We start from the raw sequence: 26,643 nt of genomic DNA on the forward strand, positions 1-26,643 counted from the left end.
TTGTCTCAGCAAATTGACTGCCTTATATCCAGCTTATACAGCTAATGCTGCATCTGCTTTTGGTTGACTACAGGCGGATTAAATTTAGATCTAAGATGAGGTATATACTACTGTACAGTCAACTCCAGCTGAGATTCCATACAGCATTGTTAGAAATACATTATTTTTTCAAAGATGCAGTGGGAAAGCAATGTTTTAATGCTCTAATACAACTGAAACTTCTCTTTCTCTTCCCAATAATACTTTCCAATACTGCAGTGACATGAATTACATAAAACTTCTCCAGGTCAGAAAATAGAGCTTGAAGAATAAGCAGTACAAACCCAAGAATTCTTCTTCAGATCACTAAAAGAAACAAAAAGCTAGGATTTTTTGGGAATAACTTAATTAGGTAAAGAAAGAAAAAAGACAGAGGTAAAAATTTAAGGGAAAAATATTATTTCAAATAATTAAAAAAAAAAAGAAAGAGCAAACTAAATTTTATATTAGTATTGATGGGGCCATGATATGGCTAAAAGTAGGTCTGCACTGTCCCATCTGGAAGGACTGAGTTTAGACAGTTTCCACTTCTAAAGGCTTTTAACTAGCTCATTGCTTGATTGTATGTAAATGCTCTTTGATTTACTGTTGCTGCAATTCTTACATGTTTTTCACTACATGATATACATATATGAAAACCATTCATCAGCAGATCACATGGATTTGTTAGTTAGCCACATAGGTTCTTTTTTAATAACACAATAAATACGTGTAAATTATGCATGCTGCTCTGTGACAGCAGAACTGTTGACACAGGACACACTTAGATCCTTTCAAGTTGCTAGAAAGAGAACACCCTGCAGCGAACTGAGAGGGGAGCACAGCAAACACAAAGACTCAGTTTCCCCAGTCACATTGAGCTAGAGTTACCCCTACTACAAGACGGGTGTAAGCAGACAAGGTCTCTCTCATCAACATCCCTAGTATGGTAGTCACTTGAAGGAGTCAGAGACTCAGCACAGTCTCAACCACTCTACTAATATCTACAAGGAGAGCACAGAGAATAAGAGGTGCCAAACCCTGTTTGTACATCAAGAGAGATGTGGGGGGAGTGTTTCTTCTGCCCTCTGATAGTATGGCTGTGATTCCCTTGCAGCACACATTCTGTGAATTCTGTCCAAGCATTGCAGAATTGTCTTTGCAGCAGACTTTTCTTTAAAAATCATCTTCTAGTACTCAATTTGCAGAATAGCTGGCTGTTTGGCACTCTCCGCACCAGATGTTATCTTGTAAACTAAATGCACAAATGCCTGTTCCATTCTCACAATAAAGAATAATCAGGGTTACCACTTAATTCGGTGATTCAAAGTTAATGATATTTAAGATTTATAAATATGCAACAGAAGCATGTTAATTCTGTAACTGTACTAAAAAAAAGGCATGTAGATTGGGAATGAAGCAAAGTATTTCATAAATATGCCTAACAATAAGGATTTAATTTATTAACGTTTTTGGCAGAACAACTGCAAAGAAGATTGCAGCTGTGAAGCACGTTTGTCATTTGACAATGGAGAAGCTAGTAACAGGAGAAGCTAACAACAAAGGATAGGATAATAACAATACTAGGTTTATTTTCTTTTAAGTATTCAAAAAATACCCGCCTGAAAAATTCTCCAGATCAGACTGTTTGCTTCTAATCTCAAGGTGGATTTCACACCAAAATTAAAGCTTAACAGACCAGATAGCAAGGAGCACTGCATCACAGATCCTATTATATTTATGAGGCCAGTTATGGTTTCACAGTAATCAGAAGTTTCATGCAAGAAGGGGGAGTTCTCAGATTCCTGTTTCATAGGCAGAGGACTAGGGCACTTTCATATGCCTTTTTTTACTCCTCTGCGGTGGTTACTTCTATCTCAAGTGTGATAGATGGGAAAAACTAGGCATCAAAACAGCAGAAGGTTAAATTAATGATAAATCATTGCACTCCGTCAACTTATGCATTTATCCTACTGTGCATATCTAAAGTTGAATGAAATGCCTGGAGGTTTTTGGTTGAGCAAACTGAAGTAATGAATACAATTTCCTAAACAAAATATAAGCATTGTCAAGAGGTTGTAAACAGAAGTCCAGCAAGACAAGTTTCCATCTCAGAAGGAGTAGAAAATTGGTTCCTTCAGATCTCCAATCAAATGAGCCAATAAGTGAAATTTTGCCAATTGAAACAGAAAGACAGAGCAATGAAAAATGTGATAATCCTGCAAGTTAAAAAGGTTTTATATCATAATCACTGCTGTCACCACAAGGTTAGTTAGACAATTTATATAAAGCACAAAAACTTGTTCATCACTCCTCAATATCATATTTGTTCAAGACCACCCTGGTTTTCTTTCCCATTAAATCACATGTCAAAGATGAGTTATCAATTTTCAAGAATCTATCATGCCTCCAAATTCATGTACTTCCCTTTCTTTCTTTTGGTAATTTCTCTTTCATTGAAAAATAATAATATAAAGCAGATAGTGAAATATTCAGCCTGAGCATTCAAATTCAGAGAACAGCTACAGGAAACAGTCAAGATTTTTTTAATTTTTTTTTTAATTAGATCTTAAGAAAACACTCAAAATATCAGGCACAGTAGTAGAAGAAAGCTGGTAAGAAATGGTACGTATATGAAGATCTCAAAGGAAAAAACATCCCTTCTCAGTGATATTGGTCTAATATCTCAAACCCAAACTGTAAAACTGCTATTTTTTTAACACCTTGTAGATGACATTAATTTGCTCTAGAAAGTAAAGATAGGGGCAACTGATGAAGTACTGAAATAGGACTTGAAGCCATGTTAAAACCAGAAAGAACTGAGGATTAACAGGAGCAGATCTGCACAGTGAAATAGTTCCTGCTGAAGACCACACACAATCCACATTTCATGATTTTTTTGTGTTTGTTTTGTTTCTAATTTAATTTGGACTCCTTCCAGTCTACTTCCACGAATTGAATGTCTGAGGACACGACACCCAAGTTGAACTCCTGGAGCTTATCTTTTGGTTTAATTACGTCTGAAAGGAGTCAAGTTCATGGGCTCTCAAGATTATCTTCTGTGTGTACAAACACATGATAAGTGAAGACAATCAGGAGATTTGCTTTGAAAGCACCCTCTTGCTCCTACACCACCAATACAAGTGCATTATATGTAGCTTAGAACCCAAGTAATGAAATAGCAGGTAATATTGAAGACACATAAATTTGGAGTGCTTTTTCCATAAATTTGGAAAAAGCCCAAAATCATGACTTTGTACACAGGGTGATGAAGTCCGGGGCAGACTATTGTCAGGCACAAATGAGATCTCAGAGTCACAACTGTCAGCCCTTCAAACAGTTTATCTCAGCAGTCACTACAGTAAATGTCTTGGTTTTGGCTGGGATAGAGTTAATTTTCTTCACAGTAGCTGGTATGGGGCTGTTTCGAATTTGCGCTGAAAAGAGTGTTGATAACACAGAGGTGTTTTTCTTATTGCTGAGCAGTGCTGACACAGAGTCAGGGCCTTTTCTGTCTCTTACTTCACCCCACCAGTGAATGTGCTGGGAGTACACAAGGAATTTGGACTGGACATAGTCAGGACAGCTGACCCCAATGACCAAAGGGATATTCCATACCATATAGGATCATGCTCAGCATATAGAGCTGGGGGAAGCAGGAGAAAGGTGGAGGACATTCGGAGTTACGGTGTTTGTCTTTCCAAGTCACCATCAGTCAGGACAGAGTCCTTTTTTCCTGGAGATGGTTATACATGGCAGACCATGAGAAGTGGTGAATGAATTCCTTGTTCTGCTTTGCTTGTGTGTGTGGCTTTTGCTTTACCTGTTAAACTCTCTTTATCTCAACCCATGATATTTCCCACTTTACTCTTCTGATTCTCTTTCTCATTCCACTAGGGGAAAGTGAGTGAGCAGCTGTGTGGTGCCTAGATGCCAGCCAGGGTTAAACCAGAACAGTAAATCAAATTACTAGCAAAGGAAGAGAAAACATACAGAAATAGTCTCTCACTGTAAAAGTTTCAGTCTTATCTCCTGGTTTCGCTACACTAGAAAGACATGGCAAAATTATATAGGCTGATAGGAGGATGGCAAGTAGACTGAATGGCATGGAGCACCTTCCAGGTGAAAATAACTACAGAGTTATTTTCGACCTGGGAAAGCGATGACTAAGGATGGGATGTGACAGACATTCACAAAATCATCAGAGAAATGAAGAAGGTGGAAAGAAACAACTATCTGCTCAGTCCATCTGAAGACACATCTGGGTGAGCAATTGGCTCACAGGTTGACCACAGAGGGTAATAGTGAATGGGGTAACATCAGACTGGTGACCTGTCACTAGTGGGGTTCTGCAGGGCACCATCTTAGGCCCTGTGCTCTTCAACATCTTCATAAATCACTTGGATGCAGGACTGGAAGGGATACCAAGCAAGTTTGCAGATGATACAAAACTGGGAGGAACTGTTGACTCCCTCAAAGGCAGGGAGACCCTGCAGAGAGACCCCAACAAGTTGGAGGACTGGGCAATCACCAACTATATGAAGTTCAACAAGGGAAAGTGCCGGATTCTGCACCTGGGATGGGGCAACCCCAGATGTACATACATCTGGTTGATGGCAAGTTAAATATGAGTCAGCAGTGCCCTGGCAGCCAGGAGGGCCAACTGTGTCCTGGCATCAGGTAAAGCATCACCAGCCAGTAAAGGGAGGTGGTTGTCCTACTCTGCTCTGCACTGGTACAGCCTCACCTTGAACACTGTGTACAGTTTTGGGCACTGCAATACAGGAAAGATATTATTTGAGACTGCCAAAAGGAGGGCAACAAAAATGCTAAAGGGCCTTGAGGGGAAGCCCGTATGAGGAGCAACTGAGGGCACTTGGTCTGTTCAGCCTGGAGAAGAGGAGACTGAGGGAAGACCTCATCCCAGTTTACAACTTCCTCCTGAGGGGAAGAGGAGGATCAGGCGCTGATCTCTTCTCTGTGGTGACCAGTGACAGGGTTTGAGGGAATGGCCTAAAGTTGTGTCAGGGGAGGTTTAGGTTGGATGTTAGAAAAAGGGTTCTTCTCCCAGAGGGTGGCTGGACAGTGGAACAGGCTCCCCAGGGAAATGGTCACAGCTCCAAGCCTGATAAGAGTTCAAGAAATGTTTGGATGAATCTGTCAGGCATATGGTGTGTCTCTTGGGGATGGTCCTGTGCGGGGCTAAGGATTGGACTCGATGATCCTTGTGGGTCCCTTGAAAATCAGCATATTCTGTGATTCTGTCACACCAAAATGAACTGGGGCTAGTTTCGCATGAAACTAGCATGTTACAGAACTAGCAAAAAGATGTGGTTCTTCATACAGCACTTCATTAAATTGTGTGCAAGTCCTTGCCATGGGAAGCTGTAACTGCTAGAAGTTTATGTACTCTGAAAAGCTGACCGGACCAATTCATAGGAATGATAACCTATCAAGGTTTATCACCTACGGCTCAGCTAGTCTTCGAGCAATGAAATGCAGTAATACAAAGTATTTTTTGGAAATAGCTATACCTGCCTGTCCTCTTGTACTCTTTCCTAGGCATTAATTTCAGAGCTGAAGACCGAGTATTGGGTTAGACCAACTTTTGATCTGACCCAGTGTGGCTGTTCCTGCATTAGCCTTTCAGTCACTAGTCAATGGGACTAGTCCATTAAATCAAAAATCAGAAGTTGACTCTGAACAGAAAAAAACCCAAGTTGACTCAACAGAAATTTGATTTCTTTTTATTTACTCTGGAACATGATATTGCAGACTTAGATTTATAACCCAAATTTGTGCTGGGAAAAGAGTTTACGTGTCACAGTCCTACACAAAGATGATGGAAAACCGTAAGAGTCACAGAAAATACATTTCTGGAAGTCTAAAGTTGTCTTTCAGCATTCAGAATTATTATTTCTCGATGTATTTATTCCTGCCCAATATAATTTCCTAGCAAATGAACAAGCTTTTAGTAGGCTAAGACCAATTTAATTAAAATTTCAAATACATGATGGAAAAAGAAATATGTCAGTAAAGTGTGTCAGTTATTAATGACAAACTCTAAATTATGGTAGGCTGAACACTCTCAGCAGGCTGGAGGATTTGATGGTAGTGTTTTGAGTCTGTCTTACAGAATTGCACATTTTTGCGTTTTGGACTATATTTATTATACCTCAGAGAGCACAACCAAATACTTTTACAAAAACAATCATTTAATAGTACTTACTCTCCTTCCTTCCTCCCTCACTCCCTTCCTTTTCCTTTTTTTTTTCCACCTCCACAAATACTTCCCTAGGTCTTCCCCTATTCCTTTCTCCTATTGAAGGTGTATTTGGGAACAGTTTGCAAAAGTCCTAGTTTCCCCCCACCTCTTGAAACCCACATAGTAATTATACTAATCTACAATTACCCAGTTATGTAATGTGCTCATTTACAGCTTAAAATAAAATATGATAAAGGGATGAGTTGTTATAATTTTGTGAACTCTGATTTTTTTTTTGTATTTATAATGGAGTCCAAAAGACTGCATAGGTTGGCTGAGTGTCACTAATTCTAGTAACTATTGCTCCCAGCTGTTTTTTCTTTAAATACAGAACACAGCTGAAATAAGATCTGCATCTGCCACCATTGGGCTTCCCTGCTTTTGAGAGGGAATCAAATACATCCTGATTAACTGTGAACATGATTACTTTATTCAACAAGTCCCATACACAAACCAGCAAAACATAATTAAAAAATAATGATCACATCTTGATGAAAGTGGTTGTTTCAGGTAAACTGGAACCTCCTGGTTGGTTTTGTTTCTCACCTTTTTTAACCATTACCACTAACTAAAATTCTAATTTTGTAGAGCTGTTATGAACAAGCAGTTAATAAGGCTTCAGCTGCTCTGTGGAAACTAAGCTATCATTTTGAAAGTGATGACATAATTCTCAAGGAAATAGTGATTAATCCATCACACAAACTAGGACATTTCAGACTATGAGTAAAAAATGTGCATTATTCATTTGATCCAATTATCGTTCCAGGTATCGTTCTACAGCAGAGACTTTCAATTTTATTTTTTTTCTCAATCTTGAATTTAAAGTTTTATAGGAAGAAAAAAGAAGAGGAAAATATGAGAAAAAAAACAAATCAGAGGTGCAGTTAGATCATAGAAAGTAAGTGTGAAGTGGCATCATGGGTGCCACACGATACCATATCTCAACAGCTTTGCCACTGTTATATGGAAGAGACATTACCATAAAACAACTGACATCAACAACAACTAGAGCTTAGACCTTGACCAACCACAAACATAGAAAAGACCAAGTCATGCCATGCATTAGACTCAGCTTTGCTAGTTTCTCTACCTCTGAGATACCCCAAACCCTCAGTCACTGGCTTGGGTCTTGGGCTACTACTGGATTTTAAATGCTGCTGTGGGAGCAGTTTGGGGCCCCAAAGATGTCTTGTGCCACAGTGAAGTCCCTTCCTTACTCCCTGAGGCATTCCTTGGGCAGAGCCTCTGCAGGGGAGGGCACCTGCCCAGCTCATTGTAGCCTGCGTGAGAAAATTACCATTATTTTACCTTCAGCATCCCTCCTACCACTGAGTAAGCGAAAAGAAATGGTTTGGGTCCAAACAAATGCTTGCAATGACACTGTATAAATGACCTAACTGCTTTGCACCTGAGGGCGAGAGCTGAGGTCTATGGGTGGAAGGATCTCGCTGCTCACTAGCCAAGAAGCCGTGGGCCATTTGTAACCCTGAGGGCAGTCATCATGGCATGAAAGCTTTAAACGGTGATAAATTAAGCACAGGATAGTTTAGTAGCTGTAATCACATGCACACAGGTTGCAATTGAGAGTTTGGAAATCTGGGCTGACAAAGCCTCAGGAATGTGCAGTGCAACACATACAGCACGTATATATATGAAGATATAATGAGAGCTGCATGTTATGCACTTAAAAGGTTTGTTTCAGGCCTCATATTATAGGATGGGTGTGCTTTATACAAAAGTGTAACTCTCCAGTGCCATGACTTCAGGTACTCTTCAGTGAGACAGACTTACATCCTAAACTTTGGCACACCAGCAAACTGGAAATCCTATGTTATCCAGGCTCCCTATGTCATCTGGGCTCCTCTACCAAGGTTATACTTTTCTATGAGACATTAGACAGAGGTCCCTGAATAAAGTAAACTGGAAGTCTGAATTGATCACTCTACCACTTTGGAACAGCAAATCCTGTACTTATTTTGAGGCTGGAAATGATATCTCAGGCACAATCAGAAGTAAAGTATGAAAATTGAAAGAACTCTTTAAACACAGACATTGCCGCAGCTTTTACTAAGCATCCAGCTGCAGAGGATTGATTGTTAACACATATGCATTCTTAAATATACTCGCTATTTAAATTTCACAAAAAATGGATTTGGAGTTTTGTTCACATCAAAAGAATTATAACAAAGAAAGAGGAGACTGAATTTATGACTAAGAAAAGCAGACACATTCATTTTCTTTTCCAAAGTAAAGCACCATAGAAAAATCAGGTTACAGCTGCTGAAGTTATTCAGTGATGAAGAGTTTAGATTAGCATGCAAACAATAAAGTGTTTGACTACATAAAAGATAACCTGAGTACCAGGACTATATTTTATGCAAAAACTAGTTATAAAACTGCTGCATAAATGATCCCCATAGGGATAATTTAAGGAAAAATAATCTGAGATATTTACGTACCTGACATACACTCCAGACTCTGGGAGATTTTTCTGCTGTTTATATGCCCATCATCTAAACCTACAACGCTTGGCCATAATATCCAAAGTCAGGCTGGCCACAGCTGCCAGCCTTGACTCTGGGAGCAGCCTGGCTATGCGAGAAGGACTAATCAGCCCAGGTGGAATATCATGCTAAAACAGACTCCCAGCAGCACAGCTCGTGTGTTCACACAGCTCAGGTGTTACTGCAGCCTGCCACACAAACACATGCCAGGGTGCTAAAGACAGAAGGACAGCAGGGCTCCAGAACATCTATATTAACATTTCAACTGAGCAATGGTCCCTAAGCCCATTGCAAAATGGTTATAGCCCAAAGGATGCATCCCCCTTACCTTCACATTTTGTGCCCTACACATCTTCAAAATATTGCTTCAACCTTACCAGCCTCCCTCCTTGTGCACATCTTCCCGATGAAACACCGTGTCCTACCTTGTTCCTGCATCCTCCGTCTGGAGCTCCTGGCAGCAGAGTGGAATACACAGCAGAGCTGGAAGCTGCTACTTCATACTAGAAGCATCACACATACCAGATCATTGTACATTGATCCTATGCCTATTTATTCCATTTTCTTACCTTGTAGCAGTAGCAACATACTTCTCTTGCATTTTGGGCAGCAGCACTAACACTGAATAATCAGCAAAAGAGACACATTCCAAGAGCTTATGAACCACATGCATTTTGCAAGATGGAGTTTGGCCATCATCATCGAAAAATGAAAATAGACCAGGTGTAGAAAAAGTCTGCAAAAATCAGTTTGGAGAGAACTTTTTATTTCTTCAAGGAAGATTACAGAAGCTTAGATTGTTTAGTCTAGTAAAATGGATAGGAACAGCTAAGGGGAAAGGTAAGAGAGGATATGTTTGCTCTCTATTAAATATTAATTAATACTCTATAAATTATTAATAAGGAACTATTCAAGATAAAAGGTAATGGTGTCACAAAACAAATGGATAAAAGTTGTTCATGAATATATTTAGGCTAGGAATGCAAATAAAGTTCCTAGCCATTAACTGGGTTTGGAAACAGCCTTCCAGTGGGAAAAATGGAATGAAAATACCTCAAACACTTTTAAAATGAAGCCTCTATCAAGAGACTGTATGTCCCTGAAGTCCATGCACCAAGAGATGGTTCAAGCCTTATATTCCAAATCTGTCCTTTCATCTCACTTCTGAGGGAAAATGCTAAGCCCTAGTTTTTAATGTCCTTTCCTAAATCTCAGGCAAAGAGAAAGTCAGAACATTTCCTTTTCTAAACACAGGAGAAAAAACCCCAGAGTCTCAGAGGGTTTTGATAACTGCTATTATGTGATTATGTATTTTATGTGAAGAAGTCCACTTACATTATTAGGTTGAATAAAACCTCTATGTGGTCATCTGACTTGCTATCAGATGTTTATGGTACATCACAGCTATCACCTGGCCTGTCCTTAAATTAGGAGACTCTGAAGTTTACTTTCAATATCTATAATTGCACAGTTCTCCTAAGATCCACCTCAAATACACTGATCCATCACCAGAAGCATAAAAAGAGATATGTGATTACAGTAGCAGTGTAGTACTACACTGCCAAGCTTGCCTATTGAAAGATACTGTGGTCAGTGTTCTGTCATAAACTATTGATCTCTATAATACAGAAGTGGCATTCAATATTTACAAAAAACATATACATTACAAAAAACTGTTTTCTGATATGAGTCATCCAGCAAATAGTAAGGATTTATTGTGAATGAATGGGTCAAATGCACTGGGATATATCATCACATCCAAATATAAGCTTTTACTTCTGCTGTGCTCTGTTGGCACCATATTTAAATTCTGTGTGAAAAGCAAAAGAGAGAGTAGAGAAGTCAAAGACATTTGGAACAGAAGGGGAAGTACACCAGAAAGATCAAAAAAAGAAATCAAAAAGAAAAGTCAAGTTTTGACTGATAATTTTAAAGAAGAGTGTTAAGAAAATAAATGTGGGTATAGACACATGGGAAATGGACTGTGGTAGTTTAAGGAATGTAAGGGATCTTTAAAGACTAAATCTTGGACTTAATCCCACTTAGAAAAAATATTTCTGTCCAGTAGCAGCTTCACAAATCTCTTAGAAGTTTTAGTACAGTTCCTAGTGAGAAAAGAATCCATGGAATGAGCCAATATGTGGCATTTATGTGACGGTATTATCAAAAGGCTCATATAATCAGAGAGATCCTTGCAGTCATGGCTGCTCCACCCCCAGCAAAGGGTACTTTCAAAGCAGGGTTGAGGTACACCATTTCACAGTCAAGAATAATTTTCCATTGCATTTGCTTTCTGGCTCAATAAGTGACTACAGGTCATACAAAAAATTTAAATGTATTAAATAAACAAATCCCAGGTGAGCCACACAGATCCCTTGGTCTCAGTTGTTATGATTTACATTCAGTTCAGTCACTCCACTTTCAAAGCAGTCAAATAGTCAAAAGAATTTCCACCTTTTTTCACAGCTATACAGGGTGACCAACCAGGATTAGCATGGTATTAGTCTTGTCTGTGGAAGTAGAACTGTCAGTCTTTCCATCTCCTGGTTCTGTGCCTGGTGTCCAACAACAGATGTGACTGGAAGTTTTATGAGACAACCAATGACGCTAGTAGGTAAGAAAAACAAACTGAAAAATACCCAGAAAATAAAACCCATGTAATTCTAGAAAATGGACAAACTATTCAATTTTCACTATTTTTAGGAGGGGTTTTTTGTTTGGTTTTTCTACATTTCTTCTGTGTATAGGTCCTATAGCAGTATTATCCATCATAAATTAGGAAAAACTGCTTCTAAACCAGCATTTCTGTACTGGGATTTCTGACTGAAAAATATGATGGATATACAAAATGAATGCAGCAAATTTCTAAACTCTCCTTACAAACCTGTTCCCCACAGAAACCACAGATGCATATTGATATGGGTAGATACAGCAGGCAGGATAGAAATTCAGATGTGTGTAGAGTCTTCATATACTCTATCAATTGCACTTACATAAGACTGTCTAGTGAAGCGTATTAAACTAAATGCCTTAACTCTTTCAATACTTGCCCCTTTTGAAGTTTGATTTCTTGCTACACATAACAGGTTTTTTTCATCTTCTGAAGAAAACTGGTGCAATGACAACAGCTCTACTCCACTACCAGGGGATGTGCAACTGGTTTCTGGAACCATCGTTTGATTTAGTTTGTTCATTTTAATTATCCCACTTTAGATGCCTGACGGTGATTTAACATCAAGGTACTCAGAAATTATTAAGACAAACATGTCCTATCCTCACTTATATACCTATCACCGCTGGGAACGAATTGAGAAATGAAAGAGAAAAGGGGAAAAGAAAGAGCTGCTGCAATGAGAAAAGGGAGCAGTTCCTGATTTTCTGAGGAGCTGAGCACCTTGCAACGCCCTGTGTTACAGACCAGGAGCAGAGGCAGCATACCAAAACTGAAAAGGTCAATTTAGCCACCTGCCAGATATTTCTGACAGCCTACAGAAGAAACATTCCTCTCTCTTATTGACAAACCGTAAGAAAAACTGCAATACTGTATCCAGAAGAGTTTCCAGTCAGGAATGAATGTAATTTCAAACTGGCTACTGTTTGTTTTTAAATTACTAAAATACCAAAGTAATCTCAGGAACTTCTCTGGGAAATGGGATTTATAATGAAAAATATTTGCTGACCCATAGAAAAGTGAGAGTACCTTTGTCTTTTATGGTGCTTGACAAATTGACACACAATTGTTAATTATGGGCACTGACTGCCACATGATAATGAATAAAATATTCCAGCTGATCGGAGCATAAGTCTAATAGCATTTGCAGGAAATTAAGTAGCATTCTTACAGATACCAAAGCCTACAAATTTCAAATCATGACATAATTAAATTTCTCAAGCAGATACTCAAAACGTTCTTAATTTTTAGTTAGCATTTAACCATATCTCAACCTGAGAGTGTTCTTTGGAGAAATGTTTTGAACACAGGCTTTAAGAGCCACCATGTGACACAAATCTGCAGATCGCTGAAAATTATGCAAAAGAGTTGATCTTGGGCATCTATTTGTGTAGGGCATTTTCTGAATTTTTCTCTAAAATGGAGAAAAGAGATAAGTCAATTTTCAGTTTGGAAGTGTCAAAAAATGGGAAAACTTCTAATAGACTTTGGATGAAACTGCTACAACAACACAGTAGCCAGAAGTGGAGAAGGCCACACAAAATGATTGTTTTTTTCTCCTTATTAAAACCTGTGGGAATGCGTCCCTGATGTCCTCTTCCTCACCAAGGATGGACTGTGTCTTTCCCTGGACAGGTCAAGTCCCTGTGCTGGCATCATCTGCTTGCAGGCAGAGTAAGGTCACCCACAGGCATTTAGCACCTAAGCACCTCGTGCTTAGTGAGGGAGCTCACTGACACCTCCTTTTCCATCTCCACCTCCTCTGCAGTGCTGCTTTATGTGTAAGGAGCAGCACAGAGATCAAATCCATTATATATAGAAAGACATTTTTTTTCACATGTGGGGTACAAGCTTCAGAAGACAAATACTGCGGTTTCATCGGAAGAGTGTAACAGGCAAAGCATGTTAAAAAGGAAAACAGTGACTGAACCCCAAGATATATCAAAGAATAAAATCTGTATTGTAGCCTTAGAGGAAAAGTGTCTTCTGAAGTGAAAATCCAAAATTTAAAAAAAGAAAAAAGTGTAAACTTGTCATAGATTTATTTACTCCACGTGAAAACTCACTTGTGTCAAGTAATAGGAATACACACTGTGTTTTCATGTGTTAATTGTAAACTAAATATTTTATGAATCTGCATAATTTTCTCATCTCTGGAAGGTCCCAGTTGTTCCTTCAGCTTTGGAATGCCAGTCCGAACACATCAACTCAAAGGGTGAGCCAGATATTACAGCGCAGACAAAACATTGTCATGGAATGTCTGTGGCTTGGAAAGTCACTTGGTCTGGGTGCATTCCTCCCATTGTGGGGTTCCATTTCCAAAGGCTTGAGGTGGATAGGGAAGGGGTTACTCCAGCTCCAGGGGTTTCTTCAGGGTCCTGGATGCATGGAGGGGTTAGATGCTCACCCCTCCCCCTACCCATGATGTCCCATGGCAGCCGGAGAGACAGCACACAGCCCGTGGAGAGGAGGCGAGAGAGAGAGTTTTTTGATGAGGCAGTTACATATATAGGTCTTGGAGGATTCACAGAGTGACCAATTACGGGGTCAGGGGGCTTACAGGACACCCAGTCGCAGGAAGGGGTTAAAAGGTCCAATGAGAAGACTTCTTGATATCTTCTCAGGACATTCCTGAGACAGAGACAAGAACTGGCCATGGGGGATTTTGGGAAGAAGAAAGCACGAGCCGGCACAGGGACCACAAAAAGCCATTTTGAAACACACTCAAACCACAGCTTCCCATACAAGGCAGATTCACTGCTACAACTTGGAATTCACAATATTTTTAGTTCCTTACTCAAGAACAGGGATAACTGCACCTGCCCATTCCAGAAGATGGTTGCACACATTTTACAGTGACAAGCAAACCCTTTAGGTCTGGGAAATACAAACAGGGATTGCTACTCCTTCAGCAAAGTGCACACCAGCTTGTTTGTCTGGTGTTGCTCAGCTATGAGAAGTGACTCTGCTAACAAAACATTTTCAAAGAGAACAAATACAGATAAGCTGCTAAGCACAATCAAGGGTCTTATATGCTGTACAGTATACATTTCTAGTTCAATACGAAGGTACAATTCAAGAGTGTTAAACTCTTGCACAGAGACAAATATTTAAATATTCAGCTGTAGGTAATGCTCCTTGTGGATCCTGAACTCATCTGCCTTGAGACAGCTGCAAAGGATCCTTGTAAGCTTCCCTTTGCACTGAGTACTGCCAACACTACTGGTCAGCTATGGCCTCAATGGCTTGATCTGGTGAAGCACAAAGATTGTCAGTGCACACTGAGAGGTGACAGGAGATGGTGAGCTTTTTAGAATGACTGGAAATCCTCCAAAATAAACCACAGAGGCACAAAGGTACCTCCACTCTATACTTATCTCCTTCGATGGAGACTTCATCCCCATCAAAATATTGATAAAGCATTTCAGTACTCAGGAACATGTTCTCAGGTGCTTGGCACCCCCAAACACAGGTTTTCAAAAGACCTCAATTCATTTCTCATTGTGTTTTCCACATTAAAGTAGCATCTTTCAACACATCAGAGCTCCCCACTGTTCCCTCATCAATATTTATAGAGAGGATTTCTGGATAGCTGAACATCCTTTTGAAACTCTCAGGTGTACTCTCATGGCTCGGACTAGAATACAAACCTTTCTGGAAGCTGCTTCCTGCTATGACCTCTGGAAATATTTGAAACCAGGCAGGTAATCAGATATCTCCTCATCAAAGCCAATGAAACCACTGCCATCTATTTCAGTAGAGGTAAAATATGGAAGGCAATGAGTGCTTGGGATGGAAAAAAAATTAAATTCTACTTTCCAAAGAACTTGGTTTTATCAGATAACTGTAGGATTTCAACAACTATGTGCAACCACTTTTGACCTACAGTGTAAAGCAGTGGATATATTACAGTCTGTACTGCTTAGCTTCTGTAGCATCGTATAAACAGAACTTGAGGAGATAATTAAAGTTTAGGAGGAGAACATCAGAAAGAAAACGTGCAAAATGGACACAATCCAGGAGGAGAAGGGAGAAGGAAGAAGACCCTCCATGCCTGACAGGGGAGCTTGGCAGGAAAAGGGGATAAGGTTGAAGAAAAGTGAGAGAACGCATGAGAAGTGAGCGAAGACATATTATTGAAGATCAGATGGTCAATAGTTCAGAAAAATGACACACTGCTATTGTTTGGGGCTTTTTTCCCCTGCTCTATTTGAGAACCTGAATTACTGAAATAAATAGTCTTGTAAAAACACTTGTTCAGCCTGCAGCTGATTGCTCATCCATACAGGGTGAAAAGGCAAGTGTTAACGAGCAGTTTGCAAAATATGGTGTCAACTTGTGAGCACAGGTTCAGACAGAACCAGGCTCATGAATGACACGGGCACTGTGCATGAACAGCATTGCCCAGAGGGCAATTCCACTCTGTCCTGTATCAAGAAGAACTAAATTCTGGTGCATTTAAACCATCAAATTTACTTTGTCATAGTCAGATTTTCTAATCTTCAGATATTTTTAATGCCTCTACTCAACTGAAGGAATTCTCAGCATGAAATACAAGTATTTATAAACAAAAGTCATGCTGTCTCCATGTCCTTCATTTTTCACTGCAATTTTTAGAAACTGTGAGAAACATTTTATCTATTTGTAGCAAACTCAGAGTCTTTTTTTTTTCTGTAGCCAGTTCAGTGTAATTTCATTTACTCTCATCCTATAGGGCTGGATTAAAACAAAATCCATCACTCCTCCACCTGCTGCAAGCGTAAAGAAAAAAGTTCTCCAAAAATCCATCAATCCTCAGCCCATTTCCAAGGATAGAGTTCTGTGATTCCTGTTCATTATGAGTGATCTCTTGATTTGAAGCTTGCAGACTCCTTCTTTCCCCATCTAAGTCTGAGCTTCTCAGCATAGCCTGCACAGCAGACTCTCAGGGTTGAAGCCAAGGACAAGACTCCATTTTAGCTAAGCCTCCTGGTTCGTCATGTAGATGAGAGAAATAACTGGCCAGAGTGCAGAGCAAATATCAGAAAAATGAAACTGAAATAGCTGAAGTGCAGGGCAAAAATAAAGACATTTACAGAAGACAATTTCACTTTTCTCTCCAACCTAGTGGGAAAAATATCTTTTTTTACTTTTTTGGCTATTTCCCCCTAAGGTTAACTATGTCTTTCCCACGTGAGACGCTACTCTGGTATCTCATGTATCTATTTCCTCCTGTTGCTGCCCAGACTGTCTACAATGAACATCTATAATTGTGGGATCTGCACACTTTTTGGTCTATCATGGGAAACACCATTTATGAAAGACACTGTGGCTTCCTACCCTGAAAATGTCTACAACACTACATATAGTAGAATTATGACTTCTATAAAGAGAGAGAGAAAAATAACCCAGACAGGATATGAGGAACAGCTGTTTATATGAACACCCTTAGGATCAGCAGTCTGAGCATGAGAACCCCCAATATACAGCAGACAAAAGGCACTCAGAGCACACACGAAGAAATGAGACTTGAAAGGTAACATTTTTAAATAAATTGTTTCTTAGATCTGAATTAAACCCACACGACCACTTTAGGTTAACATAGCAACATCACGTAAAAGTGATTTATCCTTTAATTGCCATAATATTATTTACAAAAAGTACATATGATTGGTAAATTGGATTTTGTGTACATCCTGAACAAGTCAATTAGTACAGATGCTATCTCCTGCAATCACTCTCTAGCCAATTGCTTCCCATCACATTTTTCACAGAAATCATCTGTACTTATAGTTCTTAATGAAGCAGGTAACTAGTTTTGCATTTCAGTAATTCATTTCCTTCAGCTAGAAAAGTTTACACATTTCAGTTTGCCCAATATTCTGCTGATTTACTTCCGTGAACATCAAAATATAAATTTTACTAAACCGTGTTTATCGCTATGAGAATAGGCATTTAATATGCACATGGTATTTAGACATGAGTGAAAATTATAACACTGTTTACAGATAGTATCAATAAAACCTTCTTTTTTTAAAACTCCTGTAAAGCAGTGATCATATCTGCTGATTAAGATGGCTAAATCCCTGATAGAAATTGTCAGTAGAAGAACTTATTTTGACTGCTTTGATAATTTCTTTCCAGTCTGGTTCCCATTCCCCCAGTCTTTAAAAAACAATTCTGTGCCTGGAATTCTAAAATGATTCTGCAGAAATCTTACAAAAAATACATTTTGATTTTTGAACATTCACATATCCCAGAGGTCAGTAAATCCTATTCAGCTACGAGACCCAAATCAGTACTACATACCCAATTAAAAGAGCAAACCCAATATGTTTTAACAACTGGTTGTATGAGTGATTAAAGTTCATGAGAAATTCAGCAGTCGCATTTGTTTATTTATGTTTCCATGTGTCAAATCCTGAAAAACAAACAGCACTGCCGAAATTATGATCTGTTCACAGATAAATGACAAAGAAGAAATGAGGGCAATCTAATAAATTATTTGTTCACTGCATATAATTGACCCTCTTCTGCCATGTCCTCAAGTAAATATCCCATCACTTTCAGCCTACAGAACAGCTGTTACACTGCCTCCTGGCTGTCTGCAGGAAGTTTGTTTGAATAAGGAGCAATTTCAAAACAAGTGGAAAAAAAGTTACTGCTCTGCTCTTTAAAGACTTCTGGACTCATTTTATTAAAATACAATATACCACTTTTTCTTTGCATGGTGAATCTTCAATTTATGAACTGCCCCTTTTAGCATTATTATGAAAATAGACTTCATGGCTTTTAATTGGTTTCCTTATCAGACCCAGAAAAACAGTTTTTAATAAACTAGGAATGGACTAGCTCATTCTGTTAATTTCAAATTCATGCTCTGCAGAGTAGAACTCAGATATAATGTGGCTTCTTTCAGCTTAGACAGGAATAAAGAATACAGAAGAGAGGGACAATAAATAAAAAGATACTAAAAGAAAAGGATTCTTACCAAAAATACCAACTGCCTGCACAGGGCATAAAACCACACCACCTTCTCCATCCAGAACAACCTCCCAGAGACATTTGGGAGTGTGGTTGGATTTCTAGAGGATGTAAGACCACAGGCAGAGCTGGGGAGTTGTAGGCTGCTCCTCAGCCCTGCTGAGGTGTGTGAGGAAACAGATAAAACCTGACTGAAAGGGACCAGCAGAGATAGGAGAGATTTTTGGGTTACCTCAGTCCCTGCCTTGTACTATTAGCATGGTGCCTCTGCCCTGGGATGTGCTGGTGAGGGACCCTCAACCATTCATGCAGACTGGAACAATCCCGGGAAGGGATGGTGGTTTGCTCCTTGCAGTTGTGTCACATTTGCTTTTTCTCTTGTCCACACTCTGCTGAGTCAGCAAGGACTCAAATGCAGCTCTTTGTTGTTCTTCCTGCCCAGACGTAAGTAATTTCTGGAGAAAAGGCCTCTGTACTCACTGTATTGGGTCATGAAGCTTCAATCACACACCTGCTCTCTGCATTTTAGGGAGAACCAGTGACTAAAATCACAAGGATCCAGGCTTTGCTGAGTCTTACCTTGTATTATTTAAGCCTGTCAGCAGGATCTGTGTCTGCATTCTCATTCAGGCACTATGCAATCAGCAGTATGATGGCCAAGTCCTGCTTCGAATGTCTCAATGCCTGATATATTATCTGTGCCCAAGCTGACAGGATTTTGTATGGGAGAGGAGATGGCAGTGGGGAGCAGAGCTTGCTGAATATGATTTTTAAAAGTCCTTACCACAGCTGTAGTACAATAGCGTGGTCCTAGCTCCAAGCATGCAGCAAGCACTCTGGATGTGTCTGGCATGTAGGAGCTGCAATTCTGCAAACCTCAACTCTTAGAGTAACCCCTGAGTCTCCCAGGCATGACAATAAACATGTTTTTCTGAAGCAATTATCTTTCTCCATTTTATTCATTAAAAAAAATCGCATCAGAATATAACAGATTTCTAAATACACTGGAAAGGTCTCACTCTGACAGCCCTATTCCCTTGCACTGTAGGCTTTTAATGTGCCTACCTGGGACTAGATGATCCTTGTTAACACAGTCCAAGGTCCTTTTTAACATAGTTACAGTTTTACCCATTAATTTCATATCTGGTTTGAAAGTATGGAATACAGGCTCCAGCCTTTCGTTACCAAGGCATTAAACCAGTTTAAGACCTGAATATTTAGGAAATCTAGGATACTGCTGCCTGTTTCAGTAGACAAAAGCCCATGGTTATTATTAATAAGAAGTTTCTGGGCTCTATATTCTTTGACATAATTTGCTGGATCATGAGCATGGACTCACAAGATAAGAACTTTTTGCAATCTGGCAGTCTTCTGGATTTTGCAGGTGTTTTTTGTTTTGATTTGGTTTAAGTCATGCTTGGCTTTTAATGTTTAAACTTGTTCTCTTTAGCTTGGAAAATGGCCCTCAGCTAAAGACATACTGTGTCACCTTTATTCAGAGTGTCTGCACTAGGTTCACATTTTTAAGAAAGTTAGATTCCTCTAAAAAGTTGGTTTTCTGTCCTTATGGTTGGCCCAAAAGAGATGTGGACAGAGGGGGAAGAGGTGAGGAAAACTATTTGTTTTTTCTCGGAAGATACCTACATCACATTCCTACTCTATTTATGCCTTCTTTAGACTAAGTAAAAGCATGAGGATAATACCACAGGGATACCCTTAGGAGAGATTGTCCTACAGTGAGGCACTGAGATTCCCACAGCACTAGTGTCTGAGGTGCAGCCGGATGGACCTACCATGCCAAATCCTGCTGGGACTCCAGCTAGCAGAGAACAGGTAATGCACTGATGCAATTTAAAAGATACTTTTGGGCTCAGTTCCAACAGACACCAATTAATTCCCCCTGAGCAACTCAAAACTGAGACAGCACATCAGTTCCCAAACAGACCTAAGAGCTTTACCCACACTTTCCATTTTTTCTTGTCAACAAAATATCAAACCCAACCAAAATATCAAAAGCAGTACAACAAACACACATTTAACCAAGAGCAGCATAGAAAATAAATGACATAATCCAGTCATCAAAATGTGTGCATGTGAAAGCCAACTATATACACTTGTTTTGCTAGCTTGCTAAATCAAATGGCATAGGACAAGTCTAGCGAAATGAAATGTAATTTTTCCCTTACATGTAAAGCTGTCAGAGTTTAGGACAAATAATCCCACTTGGTGACATCTGATTCTTCTGTTTGGAATATACATTACAAAGAATTTATCAGACTTCATCCTTTATTTGGTTTAGGTTTTCTTTTTTCTCTTTTTTTTCTTTAAGACTTGGACAAAAGCAAATGCTGCTGAGTCTTAGCTTTAAAAAATGAAAATGTCAAGGTTCAGAGTGCAGCCCACATCTATTGCAAAGTTGCAGAACTGTAGGGCAGAAATGTAAAAAGGAAATGTAGAAACAGTATGTTGAAGTAGAAACACCAAACACCTTCTCGCTAAAACACTACTGCCAAAAAGAGCTGAGGTATCTTTGTTTTTAAAGCAGAAAGCCCTGCCTTGGCTACATGTGAATTTAATTATAATCCATTTATGTTATCAGCTGAAATTGCATCATCCCTGCAGCATGCATAGCTCAGGGGTTAGAAACAGTTTCAATTCTGTGTTTCTTATAGGACAGATACTTTGACAATTATTAATGAGAAAATTTGTTTCGTGTCCTCTATCTACTTTTCACTGACATGTATCACAGAAACAGATCATGGCTAAAGAACTGAACAGCTAAGAGATCTGGTTACCACTTCACATGAGAGGGAATTTTCCTGAACAAGATTTTAATGTTGCTGAGTAGAAATGCAAAATATGTACTGAATCACCCACATTGCATTAAAGTGTACAGCCTGACAGACTATCCATTACCAGCATTTCTGTGCTTCAGTAAAAAGCTTCCTGTCAGCATCACGAAAAGATGGTTCATCCAAGGCACTAGGCTTAAAACCAGATGACATCTGCGATCCCACTCACCACTGCAAACACCCTTTCCCTAAGTCATCAACAAATGTTACTAGTGTCACAGCAGATTAAATTGAGTTTAAATGTCACAGGCAACATTTCTCATGCTGCTGCATACCTCTGCTCCAACTGATTTTTTTTCCTACTTGCTCGCTTTGGAAGGTATTAGAGCACAAGCTTTGCTGTGGCTCCCTAGAAAATGTAGTTAAAGATTTAAGGTTAATTCAAAGTTTTCAGACTTCTTTGAAAATGAATGCATGGCAGATGTTACAAAGAATTTCTAAATGATGGTTTTTCCTAAGAGTAATCCACTGTCTTACTCATGTGTCTAAAGTTTCTACCTTAGTAAAAATCCTCATGTTTAGCAGGTGCATCACATATGCTCAGAATGTAAAATAATTCCTATGCCACTGTAAACAAACCCAAATATTAACGTCAGAGCCATATTTATGATCTTTTGTTGTAAGGCAGTGCTTCTTCCTAAAGAAAGGCAACTTCTCTCTGTTAGAGGAGGATCATGATTTCAGCTGGCGTGGTGGGTAATGCTCAGCCCTGTGCATCTTGAAGCCAAATAACTTAAAGTCATTTGCAGAACTCCCGTTTCAATGAAGGCAGGCTTCTGCCTCCCCCCAAAGCACTGTACTGCTCATATAGAAATGCACCAAATGGGCCTCAGGAAAGGGCATGTGACAGATTTTAATAAGATAAGTGACTTGGAAAGAAGACTTGGAGTTAAATTACAGCTACTGGGAAATAGTGCCTATGTTACACTGTACTGCTTCCCCCCTGCCTCCCAATCTAACATCCTGCAGGACTGTGATCAGTTTTTTTCAATTTTGGCAATATTTTTTGGTTGTTTTTTTTGTTTGCCTTGGGAAGATGAGGTTGTCTGGGCTTTGCTTTTTAATTTTCTGCACACAGTTCTTCAATTGGCCAAATTCCGTCTTTTTCCAGAATTTGAAAACATACCTACTTTTTCAGTTTTCCTCAGTTTTTACCAGTGTCATGCTAGTGAATTCAGTATCAAGAGAAAGAAATGGAACGTGCAGGAAACAATGAGATTTGAGAAGCTGCCCAAACCCAGGAACTGGAACTTTCAGCTACTCATGTGCACAGGGGCCAAAGAGCTCAAAGGAAAAAAAAATTAGAAAGGAACAATTTCTTAGAACTTAGAAGCTTCCCCCCACAAGAGGTGTGGAGCGCATAAGCAAAAGGAGTAGTGAAATCCAGTGGTGGCCACAACTGAACTCATAATAGCCCATTTGAGTACAGCTAGCCCACATCAAAGCCTATGTCACTGCACCTTCCTTCACTGATTCTGATTGCTGAACTGTCTGGAGGGAAACTTTTTCGGCTGGTCCCCGTCAACTGCAGTACTACAGTCGGAGCTCTGCCGGCTGTGTGAATGTACCCAGGATTTTGCAGATTCCTTCCAATTAACATATCTCAGATGCGCCTCTCACTCCCAGTACTGCTGTTAAATTCTTATCTAGGCACTCATCGCCACATGTCTCAATTACTGCAACATCCTTTTCCTGGCCACTGACAAACTCAGTCTTGCCCTGATGGTGTATTGATCCACAATGTTGTTGCAGAGATCATTCCCCAGCCTCACATCTGGCTTTCTTTTTGCTCATCTTCCTGGCTCCTTTTCCCTGTCATATCAAACAATCAACTGGCCTTCAGTTTCAAGGACTCTTCCACCTTATTGCTCATTTTATTCAGCATCAAAAGGTCAACTCTCGCATCTGAACAGTTTGAAGTCCCTGCTTCTACTCATCACTTGCCAACTTTGTAGTGTCTCTTGAGACTCTTCACCACATTTGTGAGAACGTCTCTGTAATACTGGAACACTACTTTGTTGCAGCCCCTCAATCTCTCCTCAGAAATAGCTTCTGGCCAAAAAAAGTCTTGCCAACAGTTATGCTTGAGCTGGCTGGGCTCAAGTGGCTGTCAGTGATATCATTTTTTTAAGGCTAATTTTACAAGAAAAGAGATACTTCAACACCAGAAACTTACAGAAACATCACATGAAGTCTCTTCCCAAAGTAACCAGTAACAAGTTGAGGTATGCTGACCCACAACATTTAGCCTCAAAACGGAGCTCTTTCAGATGATTACGAACTTTCCTTTGTCTGTTTGTGTTGCATTTACCAGCATCTTTTCCCTGTCTGTGACCGAGATCCTACAATAATGCAGCAGACAACCTCCAGCAGGTCTCTGATGAGTTGTCATACAAGAAGCTAATAGAGGAGCTAACCAGCTGTGAATGCGTGAAGCATAATGGCACAGATGAAAAATGGGCAGGACACAGAAGAAAGAAGTAATGTTTAATTGATAGCTTCCATCTTAGGGGAAAGAATTTTAACAGTTCCTTTGAGATTTCCTCTTGCTTTATGACATTTCATAAATATATGACAAGAGGAAAGTGTGTGTGTGTGGTGAGAACTGTCAGACAGTGAAATCTGCAGATAACTTTCATTTATCAGCTGAGAGTTTTGTGAAAAACTTTAGAGAGACCTAAAGTAAGGTAGCATAATAAAAAAAAATCATAAAAATCAAGCAATACATATGGGAGCACACGGTATGCCAACACACATTACGAGGTTCAGCATTAAGTGGGCCAGTTTTCAGACCAAGGAAAGTGGTTGTTCCCCTTTATTCAGCCCTCACAAGGCCACATCTAGGATGATGTGTCTAGGCTTATAGAACAAGAAAGACATTGGCAAACTGGAGTATGGTAGAAAGCAACTATGACAGTAGGAGGTGTAGCACATGGTACATAAGGAGAGACTGAAGGAGTTGGATTAGAGCAAGGGTGAGGCCAGACCCTTCTTGGAGTCTACAGTGAAAAGACAAAAGCCATCAATCACAAGTTGCATCAAGGGAAATTACAGCTGGACACATAGAAAATTTTATTTCTGATGAGACAGATGCACCATTCTTGAAGAGTTTCAGAATTCAATGGGTGTGGTGGTTTGAAACTCCTAAGGATCCAATTTTTAAGTTCAAGCCCCCCCCCTCCCACAGTCTGCCCCTGTGAGAGGGTTTAGTGATGGTATGGACTTGATATCTTTTTCACTTCATGTGGAGAGTTTTCAGACAAAACACAACCATTCGTTATTGGGGGAAGGGAAAAATATTTACAAAGGTTTATTTACTCACACCTATATATATATATATTTACATTGAATTAAATTCCTCTTTTCCTTCAATAAAAGTCCAAGAAGGAAAGAGAAAAGTCTTTCTGTCACTGCACAGGCCACAGTTCCTTCGTTTCAGTTTTTTGTGGCACTGGTTAGTGTCCTTCATTTTCCTAAGGCAGCAGATTTAAGTATGGCAGTCAGGAGTTTGGTTCTTACTTTGTGGAAATTCCAACCCCGAGCCCGAGCCTTCGGGGGATTTCCTTGTAGATCTTCAGTCCTCTTGGGGTAGAACATTGAAGGCAGCTTTTAGTTCAGTCTTACCAAAGCTCTTTTACTCTGTCTCAGCTCGCCAGCATGATAGAAGCAACAGCAGCAGCAGCAGAGGGCATGGGCACCTCCTCCGCACTCTGTCCTGGCTCAGTTCTCAGGACGACTCCGGGTTTCTCGGCTCCTTTCTCTCTCTCTGAAGCTGCTGCTGCATTTTGGGACTCCCTAAAGGTTTGGAAGTCCACCCCTGCTCTTCAGCAGGTGTCTGGGTTTTGGGAAAGTAATACAGTCTTACCCCAAACCAGCTCTGTTGAGTTTTCCTCTGTTTCGTTGCCAGCTCTCCCTCCTGCAGGAACATCTCTGCGTCTTTCAGCCGGCTTCATGTTATCTTGTTGCTACTGGCTATCTTTTTGGCTTTCAGCCATCGCTATCTCTGTTCAGGGCTGCTCCACTGCTGCTCTCAATGTCTTCTGCTGCTGCTGACAGTAAGGAAATTCTCTCACCTCTTGATTACGGGACCCAGTCCAGCTTTGACACTACACCGGGTCTCCCGTAGCCTCAGCTGGGGGCTGGGAGCTCTTGGCCCCCAGAGGGGGCTCACTGGCCCCCTGCTTCCTCGTGGTTTAGATCATGGCTACCAACCCACTAAAAAAACTACCTCACCACCTTCTCTTCCGTTGCTGTGGATATGTAATTTCCACAGAGCGCATATGAACCTTTGATTAGTCTAGTATTATCAGTGGGGCAAACCATTACTGCCCCAGAGAAAAGATTTTTCAAACCACCACAATGGGATATCACCCTGAGGCACCTCAACTAACTTTGAGACTGTCTCTGCTTTATTGCAGCATTGGATGAGATACTCAAGAGCTCCTTTCTCTCCATACCAGTCCAGATAGGTCAATGTAAACCTCCACCACACAGAATTAAGATGAAGATATTAAAACATGCTTAGATATATAATTCTGAGGTATTCACCTGTTACGTACCTGGTGTATCTGACCATGTCTAGTTCTGGGCTCCCCAGTGCATAAGAGACATGGACTCTGGAATGAGTCCAGAGGAGAGCCACAAAGATGATGAAGGGAGCAACTAGCTTGTGAGGAGAGGCTAAGAGAGCTGGGACTTTTCAGTCTAGAGAAGAGTAGGCTCAAGGGGATCTTACATCCATGTGTATAAATATCTGAGGCAGGTAAAGAAAACAAAGCCAGACTCTTCTCAGTGGCACCTAGGAATAGGATAAGAGGCAAATGGTACAGACTGAAATACAGGAAACTCCATCTGAAAAAAACCCCCACATCTTTTTACTATATGGGTGGCTGAACACTGGCACAGATTGGTCAGAGAGGTCATGGAGTCTTCATCATTGGAGATACTCAAAAGCTGACTGGACACAGCCCTGTTTTGAGTAGGGCGACTGGACTCTATGATCTCCAGAGGTACTTCCAGTGTTCATCTGATTCTGTGATTTTGTGACTCTGTATGTACTAGATAGTGAGACTATGAAGATTATATGACTACAACAAATTTTCAAACAAATATAAAACCTCATTCTTCCAGGGTTTGTGATGAAATCTAATGGGAATTTTCCTAGTTCCTTTCTGATTTGCTTTACCCTTTTTCTCAGCCACTTTTATAGTCAGTTCAGAACTCAAGGACAGCCAAATTAGGTGTCAGTTCCTGTGATTCTAAAAAAGTCCCTTCCTTTTCCCCTCTCCAGATAGTTGTATGGGGTTCAGCCTGGGCAGGCAGACATCTGAGGTCCAGAGAAATTTCCCACCAGCAGGATTCCCAAAATGG

General features: G+C 40.0%; 1 protein-coding gene across 7 annotated transcripts in view; it reads right to left on the reverse strand.

Moving 5' to 3' along the window:
• The window catches only part of ENOX1 (ecto-NOX disulfide-thiol exchanger 1), a 375,855-nt gene that overhangs the window by 200,063 nt on the left and 149,149 nt on the right, over window positions 1–26,643 (reverse strand). The window lies entirely within an intron of this gene.

Source organism: Neopelma chrysocephalum, unplaced genomic scaffold (assembly GCF_003984885.1).
Source record: "Neopelma chrysocephalum unplaced genomic scaffold, ASM398488v2 Primary Assembly neopelma1_25, whole genome shotgun sequence".
Classification (NCBI taxonomy): Eukaryota; Metazoa; Chordata; class Aves; order Passeriformes; family Pipridae; genus Neopelma; species Neopelma chrysocephalum.